Source organism: Theobroma cacao, chromosome 2, assembly GCF_053813885.1.
Source record: "Theobroma cacao isolate CCN51 chromosome 2, ASM5381388v1, whole genome shotgun sequence".
Classification (NCBI taxonomy): Eukaryota; Viridiplantae; Streptophyta; class Magnoliopsida; order Malvales; family Malvaceae; genus Theobroma; species Theobroma cacao.
Window position 1 is genome coordinate 35,595,905 of NC_142640.1, and position 27,173 is coordinate 35,623,077.

General features: G+C 34.9%; 1 pseudogene; it reads right to left on the reverse strand.

The window, feature by feature from the left end:
- On the reverse strand, positions 1–27,156 carry LOC108660920 (cellulose synthase A catalytic subunit 7 [UDP-forming]-like; annotated as a pseudogene).
- Between the last annotated feature and the right edge of the window lie 17 nt (positions 27,157–27,173).

Consider the following 27,173-nt stretch of genomic DNA (forward strand, 5'->3'; position numbering starts at 1 on the left):
CTAACCACCCGAGAGTTTCTCGCTCCAGCGAGAAAGCATTTTTGCTGCAGTGAAAACCTGAGCCGTGAAATTCCCCAACACCCGAGAGTTTCTCGCTACAGCGAGAATGAATTTCGCTACAACAAGAAATAGGGAAATTAAGTTAGAAGAATTTTTGTCATAATAAAAATCCAGTTTTGCTACAATGCAATTCAATTTGGAAGCATTTAACAATTTCAATATTCAATATTCAATGCAAATATATATTAATTCCAAACCTTTCTATATAGCAAATATATATACATATATAAACACATATACCACCACCGCCTCACCCAGCTCATGTGCAATCCCACACCGCACACAGCCAGAGTCATCATGTGCACCCCCACATCGCACATAGCTAATGCCACTATGTGCTCCCCCACATCACGCACAGGCAATATCATCATTCACACTCCCGCACCGCGTCATCACCAGCATGTGCACTCCCACACTACACATTCACAGTTATAATTATCACACAATATTAACTATCCATACACAACATATATATATATATATATCCACATAATATAGGAGCACAAGGATTCATCATATTACACATTCACAACATACAACGTTTCATCAAGGGCTTGTTCTCATGCAATTTTAAAGAAAAACCAATAAAATACTTCAAGTGATTCAATCAAGCACATAATTATTTATTCCAAAACATTTTTAATCCAAGTTCACTCACATGTCTTTCTTAATGCTTGTGGATCTACTCCAACTTCTGCTAATGCTCCATATGGAGGTGTGAGGCCTCGTTGGAACCTATCACACACAATAGCATCACAATCAACTCAGTTCACATAACTATAAATGCTAAAGGCTATCTCTTAAATCATGTTCTACTAGCTATTCCTAACTAGCTTCCAATTACCATTAAGTGGCTATTTATTTTCACTATTCTAGTCACACTAAAGATGAATAAACAACCTCAACTACGAAACACTCACAAATCTAGCCACTATCCATTCTCAACAACTCAAAAATCAACTCAATTTCATTACTCACCTTCGTAGATTTGTAATTCAATTCCTTCTCAAAATTTCTCAACTATTATAGAAAGTCTCTCCTTCTCTCTCTAAAACACCTAGCTAGTGAGAGAAGGTATTAAGGTAAGACTTTTGAGGGTTTTAAGGTGAAAGAGTAAAAGAGCACAAATTACTTTGTGAAAAGGTGCACAAAAGCATGAAAATTAGAGTTTAACTTTAAAAAGTTATGGAGGTTTTTAAGGAGGCTTCCATGGAAGATATAGAATGTGAAATGGAGAGAAGAGATGGGAAGAAGAAAAAGAAGCTGCTGGAAATTTTTTATATTTATCCTATAGTTGACTAAAGTTCCTTTTATTTACAAAAATGCCATTCAATAGTTGACTTTGCCTTCTTCTTTCACCTAGTTCAAACTTTTTACTCTTTTGACACTAAGAAAAGGTCCATAATAGATTAGAAGTACTCAGGTTCATAAAAACTTAAAATTTTAGACCTGAAGCTCAAAATGACCATTTTGCCCATACCATGAAAATCATCATTATTTCAATTTTCTTCGTTTATTTCATTATTATATACATCATTCATTTATTCCTTATGCCTACTTAGGCATTACTAATATTAGAAAACCCACTTCTAAGAGCTCACTAAGGGAAATGATGAAATTACCTGTAGTTTGTGTTATCGCGTCTACTTTTAGTTACGTGTCTGTGGAGGTCAAGGTTTCACAGTAACATGGAGATTATGAAAAAGGTTTCACAACTCTCTATAAAGCTAATGCTATAACTATAGGAATGAATTGTGAAACCTTAACCTTCATAGACACGTAATTAGAAGTAGACACGATAACAAGGACCAAGGGTAATTTCGTCATTTCTCATGGTGAGCTCCTAAAAGTAGCTTTCTAATGTTATTAAGTCCAAAGTAGGCCTAAGGAATAGATGAATGATCGTAAAATGAATGAGGAAGATAGAAATACTGATAATTTCCATAGTAGGGGCAAAATGCCATTTTTCATCTCGAGTTTAAATTTTTACGTTTTTGTGCACCCGATTATTCCTAGACTATTATAAACTTTGTCTCAGTGTCAAAGAAGTAAAAAGATTGCATAAAGGTAAGGGGAAGACAAAGTAACCTTGTTAAGGGCATTTTGGTAATTTATTTGAAAAATTGGATAAAACTTTAGGCATAAATATCTAACTCTCCAGCAGCTTCTTCTCATTTTTCCAGTAGCTCTTCTTCTTCCTTCCATCATTCTCTCCATTTCATGTTTCTTTGCACCTTCCATGGAAACCTCCCTTGAAACCTTTATAAGCTTCCCAAATTAGCTCCATTTCTCATGTTTTTCTACACCTTTTCATAGGGTTCTCATGCTCTTCTACTTCTACACCTCAAGAACCCTTAAAAGCCTTTCCTTAATATTTTCTCTCACTAGTTGGACATTTTAGAGAGAGAAAGAGAGATTTTTCACAATAGTATGAAAGCTTTTAAAAAGGAATTCAACTACAAAGAAACCCTAAGGTGAGTAATAAGTTTGGGTTTATTTCCAATCTATTGATAAAGGTCAATAATTTGATTTGGGGGCTATTTTATTATGGAGAGTTGTTTATTTATTTCTAATGTGACTAGAGTAATACAAATAAATGGCTAGTCAATAGGAAAAACTAGTAGAGCTTGACTTAGGAAATAGCTTTTAGCATTACATTTATGTAAATTGAGTTGGTTGTGATTGTCACAGCTCAATTTTCGGGCCATGACCGGCGTAAAGGCCCAATGGGCTCAGCGCACTAAGCCCAAGCAAGCCTATTTATATAATCTTATGCATTAATCCATATTTCTTTAAAATCCAAAATTCGTAGTGTTCAAATATAGTTCCTTTGAAAACAATTCACAAAACACAATCATACATTCATAATGGCATCAACAACCATTATATACATATATAGATTAACAAATGAATCTTAACATTTCACATCAAGTATTTATATACACATAATTGGACCTTGACCGTCAGCGGAGTGACTTTGGGCATGGTTGCTAACATCTAATGTTATGGTAAACCTATCGAGTAATGGATAGTGAGGAACACCTCGTCCTAGGATCCAATCACCTTTGACTTAGAAGAAAAAAAACCTAAATCATGAAGTTTAAAAACATGAGTATAAACTCAGTGAGTGAACATAAGAAGGGAACAAGCAACATTAAGGAAAGTTTAGAAATCATGATGCACTTGAGTTCGAAAACAATGCAACTTAGTTCAAGTTCTTATTAAAAATCCCTCCATTTAACCCCTGGTTATTAAATCATTTAATGATGAAGGAACCATATTCAGCATGAAATTGGAAAGAGAGGAAATTTCCAGCAATCATCTAAGCAAGGCAGTATAAACAGAATGTTTCTCGTTGTAATAAAATCAATTCACAAGTAAATGGGAAATTTTCAACATTCATCATGCCATATAATCACATATTATAATCATGATCTTTCTATTGCATATACATATACTTAAGCATATATCAATTAGTATACCACCACATCTCATCCAGCTCATGTGCATCCCCCATATTGTGCACATGGCTAGACACCCCATCTCACCTAGCTCATGTGCATCCCTTCACAACATGCACATAGCCGAAGTCATTGTATTTCACCCAACTCATGTGCATCCCCCCACATCATGCACAGATAATGCCATCCTATATATCCCCCCACATCGTGCACACGGGTAGTATCACCATCCATCTCCCTCACCACCGTCATCACCGACAAGTGCACACTCACCCCGCACATGCACAGTTGCAATTGTCACACAATGGTACCATTTATGACATAGTATATATATATATCAACATTATACAGAAACATATGAATTTATCACACTATCCATTTCATAACATAAAAACATTTCATAAAGGCTTGTTCCCGTGCAAGTTTTTTGAAGAAAAACCAATAAAACATTTTAAGGGATTCAATGAAACATAAATATGTATATCCCAAAACATTTTAATGCAAGTTCACTCACCTAACAAAACTAACACCGACAAAGTTGTAATCTAGGTAGTCCCAAAATACCATTAAAACCTATATTTATCAAGAAACCATAACAACCTCAATTAAGTCATAAATTTAAATCTAATAATTCTAATAAATTTACATTAGGTAACCTACCCTCTAACCTAACATTTAACCTAAATTTCTAGTCTATTTCTCAAACCCATCATATCAACTATTTCCAAATGTAAAGATTCTTTACCTTGTTGAGCTCGGAGGCATGAAAATCAACGAAAAACCTAATCTTTCCAAGAAAAATAATTTGAAGAAATTAGGAAATAAATCTGAAAATATAACCATAAGTTCGAAGATTCCAAAAGTTGGAAATATATACCTTTCAACCTCGAAAATGAAGATTTGAAGCCAAAAATCCAAGTGTTGTTGAAAGTGAAGTAGAAATAGAAAATAGAGGAAAGAAAGAGAGATTTTCTTTCTCTCTCCTTGAGTTTGGAAGTTCTAAAAATTGGGGTTAGAAGTTGTTACTTTGGTGGACAAGGAGTTGGGAGAAGTAAGAAGCAAGAAGAGAAAGGAAATGAAAAGAAAACAATGAAAAAAAATTAACTTTCCATGGGAGAATGAGAGAATGGCGTTGGAAGCTTCAAGAATGAAGAAGAAATATCTTGCTGGAGGAGATAAGGATGGTTTTAGACTAATAAGAATGACAGTTAAAGCTTCCTTTGGAAGCTTTGACCAAACTTTGTACAAAATTATCGTTTTGCCCTCAAATTTCTTCCCTTCTTAATTTAGTCCTCCCAACACTCATTTAACTCCAATTTCCTTCTATTATCTTCTTCTACACATGTACAAACAAAGTATAAAGTTTGTACTCCAACGTGGTGTCTCGATAATATTTAAAATATTTATTTACCAGTGCTATTTTATTTAATAAAGACACATGAGCCCCATTAACATCATTTTTCTCCAAAATTTTCTCATTTCTCTTCTCCCTCATTTAGACTGACCATATACTCCTCCTTCATGGAAAATTTCGACACTAAATAAAATATTTATATTTTAATATTATTTTATTCCAAAAATTTCCTCATCTCTTTAGTACTCAAAATACCTTATTATGCCTCAATTCACTTTTGAATCACTTTTTATCTTTCAAATTCTTCTCCGATAAAAATATTATTATTTTATTATTATTTTCTCGCATGCAAAATATTTTATCCCAAACTATTCCTTTCATCTTTCATCACTTCTAAACATTATAATTAACCTCAATTGGCATCCGATAAGCTTTATTAGTCACCATATCAAAGTACGGGGCATTACAATCTCCCCCACTCAAATAAAATTCGTCCTCGAATTTTCCTTAACGTCGGGTTGTTAATCTCCCTCAATGATCTTATTCTATTTCCTTCTTTATAGGGAATTTTGATTTACGGACTTCATTACCTTCAATTTGACTAGAACACTTTACAAGATCAGGGTATGTATCTTATATCTATTATCATCTTTGAGTCAAAACCACGGTACCCTTCTCAATTATTCTTTCCTATCACTAAGATCCTCAGTATGCCTTTAATTCCGTCACTATCCTCAAACATATCTTTATTTTGATTCTTGTCAAACCTCCAGTCATTCATTTACCTCGTGTACCTCCAGTTCGACTAGAATGCTTCACTTATGTCTGTTATCATCTTTTAGAATCAAATTGATGGTAGCCTTCCCGATCATTATCTCTTATTTTAAGAAATTGAGTATGTCGTTATCCCCATCATTAAATTTGAACCATAACTCCATCTTAATCATACTGATTTCAATCACATTTTATACTTACTTATGATTACCAATCACCATCTTATTACTTCATTCCTTGTCAAACTTCTCGACATTCATTCATTCATCCTATCCTCATACACTATTATGTAGCTTACAACATCATTAACATGCCATATTCACTCCTGTATGTATTCTCAATGTTAGGAGAGGTTAATGGCTTCAATTATTCCCACAAACTCATGTTTACCTTTAATTTCTATAGCTTCAATCTTCTTAATCGTATTAGTCCATCTTGTATGGCTTAACCACGTTATAGATTACATTTCCTTCGTATCATTTCTTTGACTTATTCTCCAAAATTTCTTATATCAACATAGCTCAACTTCTGATGGAATATTTTATCATTGTACTATCTATACAACTCATCAATTTTTGAGTTCAAATCTCAAATAACTTAGAACAATTCTTCACCTCAATTGGTCAAGTCATCAATTTCACATATACGTATGTACATGCATTTCCAAATGTCAACATTCCTCATTACACATAGGGATCCATGTGTTCATGTACCTTGGACTACATCTCCCTTTATTCATCCCCATCCCTATCCAAGATTCAATATAATAATCCTCATAATGCATGTCAACATTCTTGTTATGCCTATGCATAACTTCATATCGTTTATATCATTTTCCATTTATATGCTTGAGTTTCACGTACTATATATATCCTTGCATCTTAATGTCATTAATCACATCTCACTTGCTAAATGTCATTTGCATTAAATTGCAATCTAGTATTCGTATATGCTTTATAATCTCGTTGATCTTTCAAAGGTTTATCTTTATTGGATAATTGCATCTTATGCAATACCACAATCCCAAAAAGTCGTCCTTATTTCTCAATTATTCTTCATACCTCTAACCTATGTATATTATATCCTTGTTGCATTTTGACTTTAATGAGTCACCTAAAACTTAGACTCATTCAAATCGTGCATGCCTCAAGCATTTCCGAATTCCAATTTTGATACTACATTAGGAAGTTTTCATTATCGAACTTCATTATCCAGATTATCTTCAATCATCCTTTGTTTTATTCTTCCATACTAATGTGACATCATTCTCTCTGGACCAATCTGCAGTTTGTACTTGAAACTTCAAGACTGGAAACAAAGTTCTCCTTAAGTACTTTTCAATGTCAATACGAATATCACTTTCAGCTTACGGCTTCCTCTTTAAAACCACATAACTTAATGCTTGCCTTCACAAGATCCCTAGCAGAACTCTTCTTGAGTATTTCCTTGGGAATACCTTTCGTAAACTTATGTCTCACCGCATGTGATCACTTAACCCGTGACTTAGCCGTTAGGCTCCGTAGCAAGTTTTTAAAAATCCCACATTTTACACTCGCCGTGTATGATTGGTAATTCCTTCTCAACGATGTTTGTGCATTTCTGAAACACTTAATCTCTTATTTGCTCCTTAACATCCTAAGCATATCGTCCTATAGACATGCACTCATTCTTAAAGATATATAAATAAATACTCATCCAATCAATCCCCAATTCATCTTCAAAGATTTCTAGTGTGCCACACAATTGGCCTTGTGTTATTACTAACCCTTTTCATTTAGCAGAGTCAAGACAAGAATTACAAATTCTCATAACGATATTCTGGATAAACCCATTTGCTATACCACCTTTGTAATCCTTCATTCACGCTTTCATCACTTGGTATTGACATTCCTTACCCATATCTCATATATTCATCTAACTCTTCACTCACTTTTTCCTTAGCCTTTAACAAGGCTTAATCTCTCGTCTCCTTTATTTCTTAAGATTTGACTTTGGTCAACATATAATTCATCCTAATACTTCACATGGTATCTTATCTCAATGTAGCCATTTCAAGAATCTTTCAACTTCTCTTTTAATTTTATGCTCATATACAAGGCAATAAAGAAACTTTTCAATTCATTCATGTAAACATTCTCCAGAACATTTAAAACTCCCAAATAACTAAGCTCAATGACCAATGACCATAATTCAGCTTGTAAACTCATTATCGTGCCACTCCCATCTTGCTCATGCATCCTAGACATGGGGTGTCCCTAATGTTACGGCGCTACACAGTCAGTACTGCAGCGTCGTGGCTGCTGAAAATTTCTTCCATGAATAAGTTCTTCCATCTTTAAAGTTACTACAGGGATCATGCTCAACCATTTGGCTTTCCTCCAGGCCTATCCCACAATTTTCATGACCATGCGTATCTTCTCTTTTGCTTATCATATGCACTAAGCCGAGTCAATATTTTTCAAACTCATTTTATCCTTTAACACTTATCTTCAACCAATAAGTCTCACCTTAGGACAATCTTGCCATATTGTGCATCAAATTCTCAATATATAATACCACACAAAATTATTCACCATTTATGACATTCCACAATTCCTTAACATTCACAATTCATTGTGTTTCTTATCTTGTAACTCAAATAGTTTTGTTGACTTTCAGTACAAATGGCCATAAAAATAGTTCATCTTTCTCCACGCTCTACATTCACAATCTTTATTAAATCAAGGATTCACTTCCTCCTATGTTCCATAATTTGCCTCCCTTAGCCTATATTTGTGCCCAATTATTACCTCATAATGTCATGACATCATTTTGTAATCCCCTCCATGCTTAAATTACAATCCTTGACTTAATCACATCATCCATTCTAAGTGTCACCTATAGCATCATTGATTTCTCCCATATCCTTCTGAATTGTAACTACAATTGGGATTTCAATTTCCACCTTCCATGATTAACTGGCAATTATTTGTCAGGTTTCGTAGTTGTTTGTACCATTAATAACTTTCTACGTCGATCTCAAATAATTATCTAAGGCGACCAACCACACCACTAAGGTGAATATCCTCCCTCAATCATTATATTGCTAATCTATCTCTATCATATCGAAGGATTCCCATACGCATCAAGTCATTAAAACAACTATTTCATAATCCATTTCAGTCATAACAAATAAAAGCCAGCTCTTAACTCCTTTATACAGGTAACTACTATTATTTCTTTTACACCGCATTTGCCTAAACTTAAAGTGGTACGAACTTCAACGAAAATATTAAGTGTCTTTAGGGTCCTAGTCGCCTTGATCCTAGCACATCAACGGATCCTCTTCCGGGTCCCCTTCTACTTCCTGAGATTTTCTCATTTTATCCTCAATCCACGCTTGTTGTATTCTCATGCATTCTTCTCTACTCACAGGCGCAGCACCTATTCCACAACCAGGAGGAAAGTGTCAAACAGTAGATACTTTCCTAGGACAAATATTTCCCTTTGCAATTGCCTCTCTCGTCTTTTTCCTATGCCATTCTTCAAACCTTTGCAAAAGGAAATTCTTTACGGCTTCCTGAATGTCAAAGTTGTCCTCACTTTCAAGGCTTTCACTACTTTCAAGACTTTCCTTATTACGAAACCATTCTTCCAATTCTAGTGAAATCCAATTAATAGGAATTTACGATGGTCCACCTTTTGGATACCTAGATCAGGGCGCCATTGGCTCCTAGCAGTGGAATCTAGTGATCCCTCACTAGTACTAAGAGGGGCATCAGGACTACCGTCTCTTCTAGACATGGCGCGTGCAACAGGCACACCTTCCAACCTATACACAACCAAGCATTGATTACTTATCCATTTATACATCATAATAACAGGTGGGTTTCTAATGAAATAGAGGTCCAAGTGGCCTCCCGTCCTTGACTTGCGTTGCGCACCCACAATCCAAGGACACGACTCTACACAGACTCCAACAACTCTGCTGACCATATAAGAATCCCTAAAACTCATTTAAAGCTAGGGCTTTGATAGCACCTTTGTCACAGCCCAATTTTCAGGCCATGATCGGCGTAATGGCCTAATGGGCTCAGCCCACTAAGCCCAAGCAAGCCTATTTATATAATCTTACACACTGATCCACGTTTCTTTAAAATCCAAAATTCTTAGTGTTCAAATATAGTTCCTTTGAAAACAACTCACAAAACCTAATCATACATTCATAATGGCATCAACAACCATTATATACATATATAGATTAACAAATGAATCTTAACATTTCACATCAAGTATTTATATATACATAATTGGACCTTGACCGTCAGCGGACTGACTTTGGGCACAGTTGCTAATATCTAATGTCATTGTAAACCTACCAAGCAATGGATAGTGAAGAACACCTCATCCTAGGATCCAATCACCTTTGACTCAGAAGAAAAAAATCTAAATCATGAAGTTTAAAAACATGAGTATAAACTCAATGAGTGAACATAGGAAGAGAACAAGCAACGTCAAAGAAAGTTTAGAAATCATGATGCACTTGAGTTCGAAAACAATGCAACTTAGTTAAAGTTCTTATTAAAAATCCCTCCATTTAACCTCTGGTTATTAAATCATTTAATGATGAAGGAACTATATTCAGCATGAAATTGGAAAGAGAGGAAATTTCCAGCAATCATCTAAGCAAGGTAGTATAAACAGAATGTTTCTCGCTGTAATAAAATCAATTCACAAGTAAATGGGAAATTTTCAACATTCATCATGCCATATAATCACATATTATAATCATGATCTTTCTATTGCATATACATATACTTAAGCATATATCAATTAGTATACCACCACATCTCATCCAGCTCATGTGCATCCCCCCACATCGTGTACATAGCTAGACACCCCATCTCACCCAACTCATGTGCATCCCCCCACATCGTGCACATAGCCGAACATTCTATCTCACCCAGCTCTAGTGCATCCCCCCACATCGTCCACATAACCGGAGTCATCGTGTCTCACCCAACTCATGTACATCCCCCCACATCATGCACATAACCGGAGTCATCGTGTGCATCCCCCTACATCGTGCACAGATAATGTTATCCTGTACATTCCCCCACATTGTGGACACGGGCAGTATAACCATCTATCTCCCTCACCACCGTCATCACCGACAAGTGCACACTCACCCCGCACATGCACAGTTGCATTTGTCACACAATGGTACCATTTATGACATAGTATATCTATATATCAACATTATACATAAACATATGAATTCATCACACTATCCATTTCATAACATAAAAACATTTCATAAAGGCTTGTTCCCGTGCAAGTTTTTTGAAGAAAAACCAATAAAACATTTTAGGGGATTCAATCAAACATAAATGTGTATATCCCAAAATATTTTAATGCAAGTTCACTCGCCGGACAAAACTAACACCGACAAAGTTCTAATCCAGGTAGTCCCGAAATACCATTAAAACCTATATTTATCAATAAACCATAACAACCTCAATTAAGTCATAAATTTAAATCTAATAATTCTAATAATTTACACTAGGTAATCTACCCTCTAACCTAACATTTAACCTAAATTTCTAGTCTAGACACGAGAGCCCCATTAACGTCATTTTCCTCTAAAAGTTTCTCATTCCTCTTCTCCCCCACTTAGATTGACCATATACTCCTCCTTCATGGAAAATTTTGACACTGAATAAAATATTAATATTTTTATATGATTTTATTAATAAAATATTATTTTATTCCAAAAATTTTCTCTTGTCTCCCTGGTACCCAAAATACTTTATTATGCCTCAACTCACTTTTGAATCACTTTTTATCTCTCAAATTCTTCTCCGATAAGAATATTATTATTTTATTATTATTTTCTCGCGTGCAAAATATTTTATCCCAAACTATTCCTTTCATCTTTCACCGCTTCTAAACATTATAATTAACCTCAATTGAAATCTGATAAGCTTTATTAGTCACCATATCAAAGTACGAGGCATTACAGTGATATTATTATGTGTGATAGGTTCCAACGAGGTCCCACACCTTCACTCGGAGCATTAGTCGAAGCTGGAGTCGATCCAAAAGTATTAACAAAAACAAGTGAGTGAACTTGCATTAAAATGTTTTGGGTAAATGTATATATGTTTGAATGAATCACTTGAAATATTTTAATTGATTTTTCTTTAAAATGCACACGGGAACAAGCCCTTGATGAAACGTTTTTTTTTTTTTTTGTGTTGTGTTGTGAAATGTGAGTGTGATGAATCCATGTACTTCTTTATTATGTTGATATAAACATATATGTGTTGTGCATTGAGACGTGATATTGTGTAATAAATATAGCCGACATGTGGGCGATATGGGGGAGCACATGCCAGTGATGACGGGTACGAGAGTGTGGATGATGATATTGCCTGTGTACGATGTGGGGGATGCACATGATGGTATTAGTTGTGCACGATGTGGGGGATGCACATGATGACTTCGGCTATGTGCGGTGTGGGAGTGCACATGAGCTGGGTGAGGCGGTGGTGGTGTATATGCTTATATATATATATATATTTACTACATTGATAGATTTGGAATTAATATGTGATTGCATTGACTGTTGAAACTTGATTATTGTCAAATGTGTTTAAGTTGATTTTCATTGCAACAGAATTGGAATTATATAGCAGTGAAAATTTCCTCTAACTTCATCCAGCCAAATTCTCACTACAGCGAAAATGAATCTCGTTGCAGCTAGAAATTCTCGGGTTGGGGGAAGGTGTGCACTGGCTCTATTTTCACTACAGTGAAAATGCTGTTGGTCTTAATAATATGTGCTAAAGGGGGGTGAATAGCACAATTTGGCTCTTGACAAGATTGGAAACTAATTTTCAGAACTTAAGAAAACAAAAATAGAGTATAAAATGCAAAGTAATTTAGAGTGGTTCGGTCTAAGACCTACATCCACTACCTTCATTATCCAAGTAAGGATTTTCCCACAAATCCACTATGGATCGGTGAAATTCATAGGCTGTTATCAAGCTCAGCTACAACCTTTTACACTAGTTTTTCACGGGCTCAACTAAAACCCAATGTGGTTTTCCAAGGCTCAACTACAACCTACAACAATCAAGCCATACCAAGCTTGAACAACCCCTTAGAGTGACTCCCTCACTCTAAGAATACAAGAGAAGTAATAAAGAAGTACCTATGATCACTTATTTGATCTAGATGGTACAAGATAAAGTGTTGAACTCTATTCCAAAGATTGACGTTTAAATGCAGTAAGGTGCAGTGAAGTTTTTCTGGTTTTTTCTACTTTCTATAACTCAAATCTCATTCAAGGCTTCAAAAAACTTTTTTCTTATTTTTAGAAAACCCTTTTATACTTGGAGCTGCAACTTTGATGGCAATTTGGTAGTTTATATTCGTTGGAAATAGTTGAGGATCAGTTTTAGTTGTTAATTTGTCTTGTAGTGCTCTAGTTCAAATTGCAGACAAAGAGCTCTTAGTTGGCTAACTTGGTTGACTAAGTTGGTTCTGTTTCTAGTTTACAGATTCTGACAGAAAGCACTTAGTTGACTAACTTGGTTGACTAAATTGGTTCTATTTCTCAAACTCTTCAACCCGTCATTTCTCCAATTTGAAATTTGGTCAACCAATGTTCTTCCTTGTTTCACCAATAAGCTTCCTCCTCGTTATTTAGTTACATCTTGTTGATTTTATCTCTCTTTTTCGTTCAAAATTACTCTTTGAAGAGTTAATAAATTAATTTCGTATATTACTTTGATGCACACTCAAGTAAAGGTATTAGACATACATAAATGGGAATGTTTTATTATGATCAAAAACTAATGGAGCTAACAATCTCCCCCTTTTTTATGATGACAAAACATTCCTTGATTAATAGCATAGTGTCATTTTAATTCTTTTTAGTTTTTTGCAAAAATTGAGGATTGCTCCCCCTAAGTATAAGCTCCCCCTTAGTGTGTGCATATTTTGCTTATTTTATTTCAGCCAATTTTATTCTCGTCATATAGAAAATGATAGTGTACATTTAGAGTATACATATGTTCAGCAACATAGAGTGATTTGCAGCCAATAAGTAGTAGCAGATCATCATTAAACTTTTAGCTTTAAGTGTTGACAGATTTTCATCACTGTTCCAGCAGTTGTTAATAGTTTATTGATTTCAGATTTTGTTCACTTCATTTATGTTTCAATTGATATACTATTCATACCATCTATATCTATTTTCAAATAGAAATTATCCATAATGCCATAACAAAAATCATTTATCAGCATGTAAATCAATATCAGCATAGCACCACCAGATTTTGTTCATGACAGTCAAAATACCAAAATATTAGTAGACTTTAATTTTTAGCAATTAAGCAACATAGTCATATCAGCATTCATTTTTCACATACAACCACATAAATAACATAATTAAAAATGAGTGTTTAAGTGCCACCATGGCACAAATAACAGTTAATTAACAAGTATTCTGAAATTGCCACTAGACTATTTTTGCTTCCTATCTCCTATTTTTCTAAGTTCATTCATCTTTGATCCTGTCTTCTTTCTTTTCCTAGGTTTCTTCCTGGTTCCTCTACCCTAACATTTTTTTTTAAATTTATTCTTTGGTTCTTGGTTCCTGCACCCATTCTATTCTACTCCTCCTTTTTGTCAGCATCAATGGGATGGGCTTCTATTCATCTAATGTGTCAAAGGGTGAGATTCAATGCTGTAGAAAGGGTTGAGAGGAAAAGGAGAAGGCTCTTAGAGAGGTGATGACTATCTTGGGGAAGGTTTTGGTGAGGACTTGTCTGAGACAGGGATTAGAGAGGAGGCTAAAACTAGTTTGGATTTCTCTGCCAACCTAAAAGACTTTCTTCTCTTGAGAAAAGCTATCTTGGTTGCCATAGTCTTCTTGCCTTTAGTTGGTAGTTTTGCCTCAGTTGGTGGTGCTGCAGTGGCTTTGGCTTTCCCTGCTTTTGTCTTTACTCTGGCAGCTGATGCAGATTTCTTTCCTTTTCCTACACCGTCACCATCTTTTTGAGTTTCTGTCCTAGTAGTGTCCTTTTCAGCTTGTCCCTCCTTAACCATTTGGTGGAAGATATCCATGATGGAAACTTCCTCTAAGTTTGAAGGAGAAGCCTAGTGTTTCTCGGTCTCTGAATTATTTTTGCTTTGAGGTTCAAGGGAAGGTGTCTTGGCTGGTTGATCAACCCTTTAGGGAGAGTCCTCAATCTGCAACACAAGACTAGCAAATTTATGGGTGGAACCATCAGTCTGAATGCTAAACATGAGGAGTAGATTTTTTTGCTGACTTAGCTGAACTTTCAGCACCTTGTTGTGTAGGTGCAATGCTAGATGTAGCAGAATTGTCTACAACCACAGGTTCAGATGGCATGTTTTCCTTCTCTTTCAGCTTGTTTTCCAACTTAGTGATTTTATCTTCCATTTTCTGTAGCTTCATTCCTTGGTCAATCAACTTACCATCAATCCTCATGAGCAAATTAAAAATCACTTCATTTGAAAATCTAGAGGGAGCTTCTTCAGGTTGAGCAGGTAGGTTGTGTTCTTTTCTTGGACCAGTCTTGGAGGTTTTAATGAACCTTTCTCCATCAAGTACATACCTCATTTTAACCAAGCTGCCAAAATGAATAACTTGGTCTCTGGTTTTTACCAAGTCTATATCATACCTCTTTGCCCATATTCCCTTCTTCTGCACAAAAGATGTAATCACATTCCCATACGGCAGATTTACCTTATCAAGTCTACAGGCACTTCTCATTTTCTCAATTATAAATCTTCCCAAATTTAGAGACACTCCATTGAAAGCATGCTCCATCAGCCAAAAGTCTTGGAGGCTGATGTAGCTAAGGCTTCCACTTTCTATGAAATAGTGTAGAATTCTGATCTGAGGGCTGGTTATCAAACCAGAATTACTTTTTAAAGAATATTTTTCTTTCCTTCCAATGATGATCTCCCACAATGAGGACAGATCATATTTTTCAAGCAATTCAAATTCACCTTCTTCATACTCTATTTTCAGCAAGTTCCCTAAATCGTCAGCAGTCACAATAAACTCTTTTCCATTCAGATAAACATTCAACCCATCTTCTACATAATCATCAAAATCTATTAATTCTTTTCCTTTCAAAGCAATTCCAGAGTAAAACTCTTTGACCAGACTTGGACTATAAGACCTATTCTTAAAGGTGATGTAACTTTTTAGTTCTAGTTCATCAAAGTACTCAGATAAACTAGTTTGGATATCGACATTTTCCTCAAAACTCTTTCAATCAATAAACTTTCCATAAGAGATTGTTGCATTCTTGATGTTTTTGAATCTATACTCATGCAACTTATTCCTAAATTTTGAAGAAGAGGAACCAGTACCTTTGTGGAGTGAAGGCTCTGTATCTTTCTTCTTACTAGTTTTCTGCTTCTTTTCTCTTAGTTTCTCGGATATATCTTTCAGTGAGCCAAGCATGATTTTTAGTTTCTTATTCAAACTTTCAGTTCTTGTTTCTTCCGCCATTGGCTTATTCCCTTTCTTTTTCTCTAATATCTCTTTGCTTTGAGATGTTCTAGCCATATTGGTTGTACAAATTTCTAAGGGTTTGAGTCAGTTTCAAAGGCAAACAAGGAGATTTAGGTTTTTGTTTTTAGAGCAACAAGTTTCAAGGGAGAGAAGAGGAGAGGTAGTCAGCAGTTATTACCAAAAAGAAACTCCTCACTTTCTTTTTAAGTGCTGCCCTATTTTATTTCTTTATAATTTCAAACTTCCCTCTAAATTTTGGTTATTTACCTTTTATAGTTTTTCCTTCATTCTTTTTGCACCCAGTAAACCCAAATTTTTACCACATTTTACTCTTTTTTCTCTAAAACTCACTAAGTCTTATTATTTAAGGCTGTCAGACCACTCTTAGTTGATTAAGAAATCCTTAGTCGACTAAAAGCATTATGTTTTCTATGTGAGAGCCTAAGATTTTCTTATAATTCCTTCACACTAATCATCCCTAAATTTCTTCTAATCTCACAAAATTTATCTTCACTCAGAGGTTTGGTAAAAATGTCTACTAATTGATGTAAAGTATTCACAAATTATATCTTAATATCATTTTTCACCACATGGTCTCTAATAAAATGGTGTCTAATTTCAATGTGCTTTGTCCTAGAGTGCTGCACAAGATTTTTTGATATATTGATTGCACTTGTGTTATCACAATACATTGGTACATTATGCATAGTTATTCCATAGTCTTTTAATTGTTGCTTGATCCAAAGGATTTGTGCACAGCAACTACCTAATGATACATATTCAGCCTCTACTATAGATAGTGCCATTGAGTTTTGCTTTTTACTAGACCAAGACACAAGCATCCTTCCTAAAAATTAGCATGTTCTACTAGTGCTTTTCCTATCAGCTTTGCTACCAGCAAAGTCAGCATTTGAATATCCAACTAAGTTAAGAGCTGAGTCTCTATAGTACTATATTCCTAGTTCTTGAGTGTCTATGAGGTATCTAAAAATTCTCTTAACAACTGTTAGATGTGATTCTTTAGGCTGTGACTGAAATCTAGCACACAAGCACACACTAAACTGAATATCTGGTCTACTTGCTATTAAGTAGATAAGAGAGCCGATCATACCTCTATAGAGCTTTTGATCTACGTCCTTACCTTTTTCATCTAAGTCGAGTTTGGTGGATGGACTCATTGGTGTAGAAATTGATTTTAGCTTCAGCATATCAAATTTCTTGAGCATATCATGAGTGTATCTTTCTTAGTTGATGAAGATTCATTCCTCACTTTGTTTGATTTGAAGACCAAGGAAGTACTTCAACTCTCCCATCATGCTCATTTCAAATTCACCCTGCATTTCCTTAGCAAAGTTCTTGCACAAAGCCTCATTAGTTACACCAAAAACAATGTCATCCACATATATTTGCACAACAATTAAATCATTTAGATATCTCTTAATGAACAATGTAGTATCGATGTTGCCTCTATCATACCCCTTTTCAACTAGAAATTTTGAAAGCCTTTCATACTAAGCTCTAGGAGCTTGTTTCAATCCATGCAAGGCTTTATGAAGTTTAAAAACATGATCAGATTTTTCAAAGTCTTTAAAACCAAGTGGTTGTTCTACATATACTTCCTCTTGAATTAATCCATTTAAGAATGCATTTTTTACATCCATTTGGAACAATTTAAAATTCATGAAACATGCAAAAGCTAGCAACAACCTTATAGCTTCAATCCTAGCAATCGGAGCAAAAGTTTCATCATAATCTATTCTTTCTTCTTGGTTGTATCCTTTTGCTACCAACCTAGCTTTATTTCTAACTACATTTCCTTGCTCATCTACCTTATTTCTAAATACTTATTTTGTACCAACAATAGGGTGATTTGAAGGTCTAGGTACCAATGACCATACATGACTCATTGTGAATTGATCAAGTTTTTCTTGCAACGTCATTGTCCAACTTTTCTCTTTTTCAGCTTCTTCAAAGTTTTTAGGTTCAATTTGAGATATAAAAGCTGAAAACTCACAAGTTTCTCCAGTTGCTTTCCTAGTTTTAACTCCTTGAGAAATCTCACTAATTATTTGGTCTTGTGGGTGATATCTCACAAATCTCCAACTTCTTGGTAGATCATCGCGCTAATTTTCTGCTCTTTGCAGATTTTCTAGAGGTGGAGTTTCATCTTCTCTTCTAGGTGAGCTTTCTTCATTATTTTTGTTGTTTTCTAAGCTCATTTCCTCCATTTGTTTTTCTAGGACTTCTACATCATTATCATCATCATCAACTTCTTTTTTGCAATGCATTTGACTCATCAAAAACTACATGAATAGATTCTTCAACGGTCAAGGTCCTTTTGTTAAAAACTCTATAGGCCTTTGAGTTTAATGCATATCCTAAAAATATTGCTTCATTACGCTTTGCATCAAACTTCCTTAGGGGCTATTTTCCATTGTTCAATACAAAGCATTTACAGCCAAAGCTCTTAAGGTGAGAAATATTGGTTTCCTACCTTTATAAAGTTTATATGGAGTCCTTGAAATCAAGGGTCTTATTAAGACTCTATTAAGAATATAAGCTGTTGTATTTGCTACCTCAGCCCAAAGATATTTAGGTAGGTTGTTCTCACATAGCATGGTCCTAGCCATTTCTTTCAAGGTTTGATTTTTCCTCTCTACAACTCCATTTTGCTGGGGTGTTCTAGGTGCAGAAAAATTATGATCTAACCCATTTTCATTGCAAAACTTTTCAAACTCATCATTTTCAAATTCTCCTCTATGATCACTCCTTATGCTAACTATGGCTAGTCCTTTTTCATTTTCTACTTTCTGACAATGACTTAACAATGCTTGTAAAGCATCATTCTTATGAGCAAGAAAATACACCCAAGTATATCTAGAATAGTCATCAACTATAACAAAGCCATAGGATTTTCCTTCTAAGCTAGTTGTGCTTATTCGACCAAATAGATCAATATGAAGCAATTCAAGAGATCTAGATGTTGACACAATTGTCTTAGACTTGAAGGATGTCCTAACTTGTTTTCCTAGTTGGCAAACATCACATATCTTATCATTTTCAAATTTTAACTCAAGCAGACCAGCAACAAGATTTTTCTTAATTAATTTTGACATAGTATTCATGCTCACATGTCCTAATCTCCTATGCCATAGCCAACTATCATTTTTCAGCATTCGCAATAAGACATACTTCACTATTTACTTTAAGATCTTCAAGAAAAATTACATACATATTCTTCAATCTATTTCCTATAAATGAGATTTTATTTGTACTCATATCTATCACTTCACACTTAGTTGCATCAAAGCACACTCTAAATCCTTTATCACATAATTGACTAATACTTAGTAAATTATGCTTTAAGCCTTTAACCAACAACACATGACTAATTTGAGTTAGGGAATTCTTACCAACGGTACCTATACCATGAATTCTTCATTTTGAATCATCTCCAAAGGATACGGTTCCTCCCTTTCTCTTATCCAGTTGAGCAAATAGCATTTCATGTCTTGTCATGTGTCGTGAACAGCCACTGTCTAAGTACTAAGGTTGTTTCTTCTTGAGTTGAGCTTTTGAACATGTCTCCTTTAAGTCCAGCTCAACCTACAAAACAGAATTTCAGTTTTTCTTTATAGGTACACATACTTTGATGGGTCCTTAAGTGTTTGTTGCAACAAAGAATCCCTTAGGAACCTAGATTTTCTTAGCTTTCTACACTGTTCTTTTCTTAAAACACTCATATGATAAATGACCATGTTTACCACAATTATAACATCTAGGTAATGCTTTAGCTGAATTTTTGTTGTGGTATACATATCTTTTAAGAATTCATTTTTCAAACATTTAAGAGCTGTATTTTCATCAAGAGTTATTTGCAAAGCTTCAGACTTGTTTTCCAGTTCTTGTTTTAAAACCTCAAAGTCTGTTTTTGAGTGTTCTAACTCAATTTGCAAAATATTTCTTTGCTAAAAAACATAAGTAAATTCTTGTTTGATTTGTTCCAAATCATTTTCAAGAAATGCAACCTTTTTCTTTAATGATTTGTATTTTGAAAAAAGCTTTTCAAATTCATCATAAAGGCACTCATACTCATCTTGTAAATCATCATAAGAATTAATGCAGGGGGATGAGGGTACCTCTGTTTCATCTTTTTGTGCCATCAAACAGATGTTTGCTCTTTCCTCAGATTTTTCATGTCAAGCCCGGCTCTACAATATGTTTATTATGTCATTCTTACATAAGAATGTATGTTTACTTACTTAGGTACCTCGAAAATCGTTAAATGACGGTAATGTACCAAATGGTACAATTAAGTTGAATTAAGCCTCGAACTAGTCCAAATAGAGATTTTCAGATGAAATTGAGAATTTTAAAACCCCATAATGACTTAAAATGGTGATTCAGAGTTCGAGGACCGATTTGGAGTCAAATTGGAATTTTCATGACTCAGGGGCAAAATGGTCATTTTGCCACCTGAGGTTAAGATGTAAGTGTTGGATGAAATTTTTGACTAAGATTGATCATTTGGAGTATAATTTGAGTTTGAGAAGTGAAGAATTTTAATTTTGACCTTTTTTTCCAAAGATAAGGGCAAAATAGTCATTTTGCCACTTTAGGGGCAAAATTGTAATTTTATACCACCCAACACTTGTCATGCCCATGGATTTCAGCCATTAGCATTTTATATCATGGATAATTGATGGATTTTATATGGTGGTGGAAGAAAGCTTAATTATTAAGTTTTTAAACATGGACCAATAACATGGTGACAAGTGTCAAGCTTGGATTATTTTATTATTTGGCTTTAAAAATCAGCCCATAACCCTCCCAACTCATTTCTCTTGGTCGGCCAAAGAGAGAAAAGAGAAAAAAAGAAGAACAAAACCCTAGAGAGAAAAATCCAAAGGGAAATTGTTGATTTTCAAGGAATCAAGCCATTAAAGGTAAAATTTCTTAATTCTAGCTTGTGATCTACCTTACCTACACATTATTTTGCATTTTCCATGGTTGAATCACAAGATATGATGAAGGATAGTGTGCTGATCAAACCTTAGGAGAGAGAATTTGATGATGAATTGAGTTAGAAAACATGTTATTCTAGTGTTTTTAGTTGTTTGGTGATGTGTAGTATGAAAAGCAAGCAAGAAAAATTCATGTTCTTACATCACCTTCATTGGTCGAATATTCCATGTGGAATATTGATGATGAATTTGATTGAATTTCAAGTGATTTGATTAGGAATGAATGATTTATGGTGTGAGAATCAAGTATGAAAATTTATATTGTTAGTGCACTCACCATGGCTGAATTTTTCAAGAGAAAATGTGACGATGATTTTGCCACATTTCAAGTTATTTAAATTGTGTTTAATGATTTGGAGTATTGGGAGAGAAATGGAATTGTTTGGAGTTGAATTGGACGTATTGGCCAATTAATTGGGTGATAGATTGAATTAGGCCAATACCATTTTATTTAGGTACACAATTGAATTTATATTGAACACCGTATTTAGATAGTTACTCGAGTATTTCATATCCCATTTCATGCATTAGTATAGAGCTTGAATTAGTTTTACAACAGTTTAGCACAAATGTAGCAAATTGCTTATTGTGCATTATGTCTAGGTGGTGAGCATTCTGGCAAGAGTAAAGAGGTAGTATCCGAGGATCAAGAATCAGAGTATCCTGAATTTGATTCCCATTACAGTGAGTAACCTTATTATCATCTTAATTATCTAAAGTAGTTTTTATTCGTTTTTGTGATTTGATAGAAAAATGAGTTTAAAGGGTAAATCTTTATGTTTTATAAGAAAAATGTGTTTAAATGAAATGATTTTATAAATTGTTTTGAAATTTAATGATGACTTGAAAATGGAGTAATTGGAGACTACTTGCTATATTGTAAATTATGTTTTGAATTGAATAGCTTATGATAATGTGGGCATGAATGGTTGGATGGGTATTTGTGTTGAAAATGTATAAACTGTTGTTTGCCTTGATAGGCTGGATAATGATAAAATTACCATGTCATGCTGTTGAATTTTTATTGAATTGGTGGGTTATAGATTGGTCACTACAGTGGCGGGTTCTGTGGACTAGCCTTTTTGAAGAGCACGGAATCCAAGTATATTCTTACCTCGGTTGAGGAGGCGCGTAAGGTAACTTCTAAGGTAAAACTTTAGAGTTTACTTGATGCCAAACCACCACGTGAGATGAACTCAGCCAACGCCAAGGAACAGCTATGTTTTCAAAACAAAAACATGATTTATGCGTACATGACTTTTTAACAGCCTTGGCGAATTCGGTTGGGATAGCCCCAGGCCAAGGTATCCTTGATAACCGAGTATGAGAATGATTTTGGCATGAGCCAAGCTTTCCAGGAAATCATAAGCCTCGTTGTTTATTTGAGTGAAATGAATCTATTTTATCTTATTAAAATGAGTTCAAATTGTTGTGAATCATTTGTATGCTAATCTATTTTATCTGTCTCCATTTACTCAGTTTTAGATATTTTAGATGATATTTGTTTACTCACTGGGATTATATAATCTCACCACCCTCATTTCCACCCATTTCAGGCTCAAGATAGTCGGTAGATAGCTCATTTCATTGAGGGCTACAATTGGACTTGCATCCTCAAAAACTGTAGGTTCATAACCTTCATTATTTTTAGTCATTCGGGAGCCCACATGTCATTGTTAAATGTTTTGAATACCTGGCTGCGTGTGCTACTGTATGTAGGAATTTATTTTACTTTTACGTTATAAAAATTATTTACGTAGCGTTTTATAAAAATTGTTTTATGAAAAATTAGAATATTTTATTCATTATTTTTATTTTATTCCATTAGCTATAATTTCACTTTAAATGAATGTTTTAAATATCTAAACTTATTTTTGGTTATGAAATGTGTAAATTTCTCTCATATACTACATTTTAGCTGGTTTTGGAAATTTTTGGGAAAAATAACCAAAATACCCCTGTGTAGTTGAAACTTCTCTTTGACTGTTTTTGAATTGAAATTGGTTCATATCACTTTAAAACATGATTTTAGTAACTAATACTCACAGGGGAAGCGATAAAACTGATGTTAAGTCTTACGAGGTTTCGATTGGCATTTCGAGTAATGAATGTTTATCGGGACATCGCAGCGGTTGTCACGGGCTCAATGGGAGTTCCGGGTCGTGACATTTCATCATCAGTTTCAGAGCTTATTGTGTCACTATTCGACCATGCAGCAGCCACCATTGCTTTCTTGGATTTTTTATTTTTCTTAGGAGTTTCATCTTTCAACAATGGACACTCGGACTTGAAGTGACCAGGTTTCTTGCAGTCATAGCAAATCATCTCCTCCTTTTTGTTGGAGTCATTTTGTTCCTTATTTTCCATGAAGCACCTTGGTTTTTCCTGAAACCTCTTCTAGTTAGCCTTTGATTTCTTCTGCTCATTAGCTTTCTGAATTTTCTTGCAACTAGAGCTAATTCTTCATCATCATCATAGGAAAGCTCTTCCAACTCTTCTTCAAGGATGTTAGCTTTAAGTGCAATACTCTTTTTCTTTTCCTTTGCTTCCCTTCGGTCTTCTTCTTCTTCTTCTTCCTTAAGCTCCAGCTCATGAGTAAGAAAATAACCACAAATCTCATCGATTGTGATGATGTTCAAATCTTTAGCCTCACTAATGGCAGTCACTTTTGGTTTCCAAGATTTTGGAAGGCTTCTAAGCAGTCTCTTAACTAATTCATGTTCAAGGATAGGGCTTCCTAGCTGACTTAATTTATTTTTGATGTTTGTAAACCTATCAAACATGCTGGTGATGTCTTCACCAGGCTCCATTTTGAACATTTCATAACTATGTGTTAAGAAAGCAATTTTGGACTCCTTTACTTGATAAGTCCTTTCATGGATTATTCTAAGTTTTTCCCACACTTATTTAGCTGTTGTACAGCTTGAGACTTTGTTAAATTCAGTGGGGCTTAATGCACAATGCAATGTGTTGATAGCCTTAAAGTTTATTTGAACTTTCTTAGTTTTAGCCTCAGTCCATTCAGACCTTGGCTTGGGCATCAACTCATTTATCACTACATTCATGGTTGAGGGCATAAAGGGTCCATCAGTTATGACGTCCCACATTTCACAGTCTATAGCTCTAATATAAATTGACATTCTATTGCTCCAATAAAGGTAATTGGAGCCATCAAACAGAGGTGGTCTATTTGTTGATTGTTCCTCAGCCACTACTGACTTTTGGAGAGCCATATGGATCCTCCCTAAAGATGTTAAGCCTTAATAACAGGGAACTAGCTCTGATACCAATTGTTGGTCCTAATAATATATGCTAGAGGGGGGGTGAATAGCACAATTTGGCTCTTGACAAGATTGAAAACTAATTTCCATAACTTAAGAAAACCAAAACAGAGTATAAAATGCACAGCAATTTAAAGTGGTTCAGTCCAAGACCTACATCCACTACCTTGATTATCCAACCAAGGATTTTTCCACAAAACCACTATGGATCAGTGAAATTCACAAGCTTTCACCAAGCTTTACAATGGCTTTTACCAGGCCCAGCCACAACCTTTTACACTAGTTTTTCACGGGCTCAACTAAAATCTAATGTGGCTTTCCAAGGCTCAACTACAACGTACAACAATCAAGCTATCCCAAACTTGAACAACCCCTTAGAGTGACTCCCTCACTCTAAGAATACAAGAAAAGTAATAAAGAAGTACCCATGGTCACTTACTTGATCTAGATGGTACAAGATGAAGTGCTGAACTCTATTACAAGGCTTTAAAAAACTTTTTTCTTATTGTTGGAATACCCTTTTATACTTGGAGATGCAACTGTGATGGCAGTTTAATAGTTTATATCTGTTGGAAACAATTGAGGATGAGTTCTAGCCATTAATCTGTCTTGTAGTGCTCTGGTTCAAATTGCAGATAGAGAGCTCTTAGTCGACTAACTTGGTTGACTAAGTTGGTTATGTTTCTGGTTTGCAGATTCTGGTAGAGAGCACTTAGTCGACTGACTTGTTTGACTAAATTGGTTCTATTTCTCAAACTCTTCAGCCTGCTATTTCTCCAATTTGAAATTTGGTCAACCAATGTTTTTCCTTGTTTCACCAATATGCTTCCTCCTTGTTATTTAGTTACATCTTGTTCATTTTATCCCTTTTTTTCTTTCAAAATTACTCTTTGATAAGTCAATAAATTAATTTCATATATTACTTTCCTGTACACTAAAGTAAAGGTATTAGACACACATAAATGGGAATGTTTAATTATCATCAAAAACTAATGGAGCTAACAAATGCATTCTCGCTGCAGCGAGAAACTCTCGGGTAGTTCAAGATTTTGGTCTAAATTTCGCTACAGTGAAAAGGCATTCTCTCTACAACGAAAATAGAGCTAGTGCACACCCTCCCCCAACTATTCTTTAAGTAGTAAGAAATATTGTTCTTCTTCCTAAATCAACAAAAGTGGAATGTCATGAAATTTCAAGCGATTGGCAGTACCTCACTACCCCATTCTGTTTTGTCTTCATAGCCACAACTAATTACATGAATATCTTCTTTAAGCAAGGCTACAAGGCTTGAGGAAGGAGGGACACCACCTTGGTCCATCAGGGTTGATGTCACAAAAATGGTTGACTGTCCGAATTTCTTTTCAAAGTTCATCTGGGACATTAATAACTCCATATCATCCTCCGTTGTTGTTCATATATAAAATATTTGAGTTAGGTGCGAAGGATCAAAAACTAGGGAAGCAGCTCAAAAATGAAAAACAAGAAAAGTGATCTTAACTACCTTCCAAGCTTGGCCCATTTGCATTTTTACCATTCTTAGAATGCTTCTTATCCTTTCTGCGGTGTCCAAAGCAAGGGCAGTAATCACAGCTTACCATCTTTGGGCACTTAGGGCCCTTGGGAGGTTCATAACCATAGAGTGCTTGCCTTCTGAAAACACATCTTGTGCCAACATATATAGGGCCTTGAATACCATCTAGACCTTTCATGTTAATCTGCAAAAACCAGAGAAAAAGAATTAGAAATTGATTCATGTTGTCCCTGTATAATCTTAGTGTACAAAAAACAAGCATAAAGCCCTATTCTTGCTGCACTTACATCAAAGAAAACTATGTATCTATTGGCATATAGATCATGCCTATCAATACCATTAAATCTTTGAGGGACTTGGACATAGCAAACCTTTCTTCCAATTTGAAGGTCCATCATGAAACACATAGCCTCTCTTACAGCCTTGCTGTTGTTTATGTAATGATCACAATCCAAGTTCAGCATAAAAAAGCATTTGTAAGCACACTAGAGACGTGAACCTAAAATTTTACACAGCATTAACATAATTATTACCTCATAAAGCAGGTCTTAGAAAGGAAGAGAACTTGAATAAAACACTAGTTCTTAAGATCTTTAAAAGGGCATTCATGGCTCCGGCTTTCTTGTGATGTAGAAAACTAGGCCTTTTCTCTCGAGATACATAAACAAGGCAAGGAAGCTCATTTCCTTCGGTATCATGGCCTCCACTTTGACCAAGAAATACTTGAATCATATCGGGGTGATCTTTAGCATTGTCTTACATAGATATTTGTTGAAATTTTTCATTCTTTTCAACTTCATGGGTTATCATGGATTTTCAATGCTAAGGAATTAAATAATCAAGGATTGAATTAAGAGGCTTCACAGGAAATTAAACTAAATTGCATTGTTTGTAACTAAAGTGCATCATGTTTTCAAATCTCTTCGTATCGTTTGCTTGTTCCCTTCCTATGTTTACTCACTAAGTTTATACTCACTGTTTTCAACTTCATGTTTTCAGATCAAGAAGCAGTTAGAACCTAGGTCGAGGTGTCCACATATATTCATCTCCTTAGTAAGTATCTCAGCATTCAATAGTTGTACCTTCGCCAAGGTCACTCCGTTGGAAGTTGAGTGTCTTTTTGTTGTGCATAGATAAACGCGAGGTAA